The following is a 6,189-nucleotide window of genomic DNA, read 5'->3' as shown; positions in this document are numbered from 1 at the left end:
TTTAGTTTGAAGGCTAGTTTGATCCTTAGTTATTTGAACGGCGCGCTATATAGACGCCGCTATCCTAGCGTTGAAACCGTAGCAGTGGGGGCATCGTTTCTGGACCCGACGGTTCGCGAAAAAACACGAGCAGAGCGTGGAAAAAGCGGGTGCAGTGCCGCCGGCCCGAACTGAACGGACAACTTGACGCTTTTGTATACCGAATAATAAAGTTCTTTAATAAACGAGGATTACCTTTATGTTAGTCCGGAATCCCTTCCTACAATTTACGTAAGTTTATATGTTTATTCATTTATCTAGTTTTTATGCCTTAGTTGAGTTATATAAGATTAATTGTCATTAATTACTTTATTTATTTTATTCCCTCATTCATATTACATTTAATATTTTATAAACATACCTTAAATTATTTACTTATTAGGGAGTAATTAATTATTCAATATACAAGTCAAAAGTTTTGTGAATTATGTAATTATGAAATAATTATAAAATTACGTATTTCATTTAATGATTACTGTATTTTATAAAATTTGTATTTTTTTCTGTAATTACAAAAAAAAGAAAATCATCTATATACAATAACATTATTTTATTTGTATATTCCTGCATTTTATTTTTTGTATTTCATAAATTTTAAATATATATTTATAATTTTACATAATGCATGTATTTTTATTTCTTACAATTAATTTCACTTTAAAGTGAGCGCCTGCAGAATGGATCGCCTTCTAAAATCACCAAAACTGCCGCCATTATGTGCAATTATGCTACATCTTAGTATATTCTTTCTGACAAAGCATAGAGAATGGACTGCGCGATCCCGTATCTAAGTAGTATCAAAATGTGTCGACGAAAATGAGAGAGAGGGTCCGTGGAAGACGGCCATCTCTATCTTTTTCCGTTCGATGGTGTAATGGAAGAGAGAATGAGAGGGAGATGGCCGTCTTCCACGGTCCCTCTCTCTCATCCCTATCGATCATTTTGACACACGGATCGCGCAGTCCATTCTCTATCTTTGCTTTCTCACGACGATTCATGCCTACACTTCATGTACACTTTCTGTACCTAGTGCAAGATGCAGAATAATTAACGTTTTATTTCCCGGAACTGACATACGCGTTCTATTTCAACGGAACAATTGGTACATAGGTATGTAACAAGAATTTTTCGCCCGTTTTTTTTTGACTGAACTTTTGCACTAATTCATTTGTTTTCCTTTTCTCTTCTTCTGATGCAAAAGTTCAGTCAAAAAGATCTTTTTGACTGAACTTGTGCACCAGTTCATCTTCCTTCCTTTTCTCTATAGAAGAAAAAAAGAAAAAAGATAAATTGGTGAAAAAGTTCAGCCAAAAAGAATAGGCCTCTTATCTCTCGAGGCGGTGCAGCGATGGTGCAGGGCTACGTTCAGGAATCACACCTAACATTAGTAACTCCATAGAAATAAGCTAATACTCCATGTATGCGGTGCAGCCCGATGGCACATACAAAAACGTAAGGCCGCAAAACATATAGCGTTTTCCACTGGGAAAACTGGTGGAGTATTTTTTAAATATGGTATGCTGATTGGGTAGCACGGCGCTAGTGCTGCACCAGTTTTCCCAGTGGAAAACGCTAATAATCAGTAAGCGAATTGGCCAATCACAGTAGAGACCGTAAGGCCGGTAGCGAATCCAATGTTACGATTTCCTCACTGATTACGTCTTACGGCCTTACGTTTTTCTATGTGTTTCTGGCTTGAGCAGCGGCAAACGCATGCGGTGATCAATCAGAAGCCAGGGGCTATATTCTTGAAAAGAAACGTATACGAAAAATTAGGAAAATACTATAGTATACGTGACGTATATTCCCTAGACTTTCGTATACGTTTCTTTTCAAAAATAGAGCCCCAGGCCTATTGCTGGATTCACACTGCATCCGATTTTCGTCGTACAACGAATCTGCAACCAATCAGAAAACAGGATTTGCTTCGCATTGATGATACGATTTTTCTGATTGGTTGCAGAGTCGTCGTACGACGAAAATCGGAGTCATAATGTAGGATTCACACTGCGTCCGACATACGACGTCCGATATCCAATAGGAGAGCTTGTTTTCTTGATATATAGCTAACAATATTTTGTAACAAGGCTCTGCTATTGGATATCGTACCGTCGTACGTCGGATGTCGTACACAGTGTGAATCCTACATAAGCCATGGAGTCTTAAGCCTATACATGGAGTCTTAAGCCTATACATGGAGTCTTAAGCCTTAAGCCCATTCTACATTGGTCGTATCGTAGGCGTCGCAGGTCACAAATTTGTTGCAACAGACAATCCGATGTGTCAATTAGAAGTCTCACGACACTTACAATGCTACGATACGACAATGTAGAATGGGCTTTACATGGAGTCTTAAGCCTATAGCGGGGAGCACAGACTTTTGCATAACGCATAAAGCATGTGCATAAGGAATTTCATTGGTCCATTTTCTTATGCATGAGTCAATGGACCAATCAAATTCTTTATGTATATGGTTTATGCGTTATGCAAAAGTCTGTGCTCCCCGCTTAAGACTTCATGTATGCGGTGAGCTGCGGCAAACGCATGCGGTGACCAATCAGGAGGATCAGGATATCGATTATGAAACTTTTTCCCTAGGATGAAAAGTGAAAAGTGAAATTTTTTACCATTGAAGTTAATGAAAAAATTTTTCACTTTTCATCCTAGGGAAAAAGTTTCATAATCGATACCCAGTAGCCAGGCGCATGCCGGACTCCTGCCGGATGCGGCATGCGCCTGGCTCCTGATTGGTCACCGCATTGCCGCTGCTCACCGCATACATGGAGTCCTAGCTTAATACATATCAGGCTGGCAATCAGAAACTTGGAAGTTTGTTCGGATTGCTTGAAATCCCTAAAAATGTTTTCTCTTAAAGCGAGGTAAGTATATAAACTTGATCGGTTCAGCCGTTACTGAGATATAATCATCTCAATCCCCCGAATTTGTCAGATTCGCGTAAAGGAGGCACGGCAGTGTCGCGCGCTTGGCTTAGCGCCGAGACACTACCGTGTCTCCAGATTTAGGCGTTGAAAAGAGAGAGAACAAAGCTGCTAAGTGCAAAAAGTGCAAGCAACGCAAACAGGGGTTCTGTTCTTGAAAAGAAACGTATTTGATAATGTAGGAAAATACTATAGTTACGTAACGTATATACTGTAGTATTTCCCTCGCATTCGTTAGGGGCTACGCAGAATAAAAGGAACAGGGAACAGAGAATGGTCACGTTCAGCAGACTCAACTGTTGCGGAGCGGATCCGTGAGCGCTCACTACTATTGGTATATTCTTTTAGATCATCCAATAGCAGTGAGCGTTCACGGATTTGCTCCGCAACAGTTGAGTCTGCTGAACGCGACCAATAAGAGCCCCAACACTTTTCTTATGCATGAGTCAATGGACCAATCAAATTCTTTATGTATATGGTTTATGCGTTATGCAAAAGTCTGTGCTCCCCGCTTTAATCTCAATTTTCAACGCGTAGTCTGATTCCCGGCCCTAAGCTGATTTTTCATGCGACGCTCGACGCTCATTTTCAGCGTCAAAACAAATCACGTGATAAAAATTGACGAATAGCAAGCGTCAATGACGTTTGAGGCTGGAGTCACATTGAGCGGAAATTACAGCGGAACGGAACAGTGAAACCAATCAGAACTCTACAATTATTCCTCTGCTTTACTTTCTGCGATTGTGATTGGTCTCGCTGTTCCGTTCCGCTGTAGATTTCCGCTCAATGTGATCCCAGCCTGACGCTTTTATGATCGCGCAGCGCGCAGTCTATTCTCTAGTGTGTATTGCGTGACGTAACTACTGTAGAAGTTGATTTTGGTGTTGAGGATTTATTTTCAACGAAGATGACAAATTCAGCAATTGCAATTGCTCACCAGGTGAGAAGGTTCACAACAAGTGTGATTCGTAGAAGTGCTCATCACGATCCTTACGATGGCATTCCCGGATACGTGAGTAACAAATTCGCACAATTGCATAACAATTTGTTGTACAAAACGGCCGTTGGACTACGTTTAATCGTGATTTTTCTCATAGAACTTACCCTTCAGCACGAGAAATAGGCATTTCCTACTACTTGGATTTATGCTTTTCTGTGGCAGCGGATTTTCTCTTCCCTTCTTCATAGTCCGTCATCAATTGAAAAAATAAGCGTTTAGTATGTTGAGTGTGTCGCCTTGCAAATCAGGTATTTTATAAAATAAATTTCTTGGTTTTTATTCATTCATGGAGCCATTAATGCAATACATATATTTTTGAGTAATTGATAAAAATTGATACCACTCTATTATTCTGTTTTTTAGATTACATGACTGCTTTGGACTAGTATGAAATCCTAATCAATGTTGTGTGAACATCATTTTGATTACACTAGGATAATGCAATAGCAATTGTATGTGTTTATAATAAAGTTGATTTATGAATATCTGATAATGTAGTCTCATAAATGTCTGTCAGATGTAGATGCTTATTTTAAAATTGTTATATCATTTTTGTTGTGAACTTTCAATTCTATAATTTTAATAATAATTTGTCTTGAGTGTATAATCGGATATTTAAATTTTACTCACTATCCATTTTCTTCCTTACTAGGGATGCATTTTACTTGGCATTCGCAGTGTGTTCATGAGTATATCATTTACCTTGTTTAACATTTAAAATAAATAGAGATGTATTTCTAAGAAAATATGAATATAGCTTCAAACGTTCTTTTATCACGTTACAATTTTGTAAAGTGAAAATTAAAGTTAAAAAAATGAGTTATTTTTAATTACTTTGTTATAACTATAATACATAACATATTAGAGAAAGTATTTTATTGCATGTTTGTAAGATTTCAAATCTTAAGAGGAATTTTTCATGTTAACTGTGGTTATAATGATATTTTGTTAAGTATAAGATCTATTGTGAAAAAACCACGAACATCTGTCTATGGGAAAACTGTGAATTAAGTTATATACGATGTACCAAAGAACTTTCATTATATTTATTTAAGCATTTTAAACTTAAGGGATTTTCAAACTATAAATATGAATCCTGATGTCAAAATTAACAAATTCAAAATTATAAAAGATTTCTGTATTATAAATTTTCACAATTTTCAAATATTTTTTAGAAACTTACAATGCAATAGCAATAGTAGTGTTAAGAATGTAAGATACAGTAAATTGGTTTTTTAATTATAGGGCGTAAAGTAAATGAATGATTAAAATCCATTTCCTACGTTCTCTCTTATTGCTTATAAATTTATTTTATGCTCTATTATACTGAAAAACCTGTTTACTCCCGACGTGTTTTACAGTCTTATCACTACTGTTAATATCTATTAATTGTAGATGACCTTTAAATATTTTTTGAATATTTTTCATGTTTTAAATTTATGATTTATATTTATCTATCAATTATATCATTGCAACCATATTCAGTGGTTCAAGAATTCTTAAGTTTTGGTAAATATAATTAAAAACTTTCGTAAATCATTAATGACCTAATTTAAAGTTTTTTTTTACAATAGACGCAACATTTAACTATGCATATTTCATTAACTACACATAATCAATGCAAAAAATCTCTTGAGAATCCTAGGAACATATATATTGCATCTTGCAAGACATTTTGATTATAATAAAATTTCTGCACTATAATAAATATATGTTTCGTGTTTTACACATCACATATTATAGTTATGATATATTTAATACAACAAAATACTTTGTCATTTAAGCTACAAATTTCTCAAGATTTTAATATGATGAGCAATATGGAAATTGCGCGTGCGGATTTGTATCAGTGTCCAAATAAGATTATAGGAAATGACTCGTCTTGTTCCAGTGTTAGAAAAAGAAATCATATCTTGTTGAACAGTATAATCAGTGCTTCGAAAATGTTGAAAAGGTAATCATTGATTGAGCGATAATAAGAAGTTAAATAAGATTAAAATAAAGAGCTATCAAAATATATGTAAAAATTATATAATCGTTAATATTTCGAAATATTCTTTGTCCATATACTGTGCATACAACATTTATTTATAACATATACGTTGTTTTCCAATAGATATAATTAATGTGCTATTTAATAGGTATAGTTATATATATTAAAAGTATATATGCACGTAATCGGATAAATGTTACATAGTTTTTCAATTAATA

Source organism: Cyphomyrmex costatus, unplaced genomic scaffold (genome assembly GCF_001594065.2).
Source record: "Cyphomyrmex costatus isolate MS0001 unplaced genomic scaffold, Ccosl1.0 scaffold70, whole genome shotgun sequence".
Taxonomy (NCBI): domain Eukaryota; kingdom Metazoa; phylum Arthropoda; class Insecta; order Hymenoptera; family Formicidae; genus Cyphomyrmex; species Cyphomyrmex costatus.
This window is presented reverse-complemented; position numbering follows the sequence as displayed.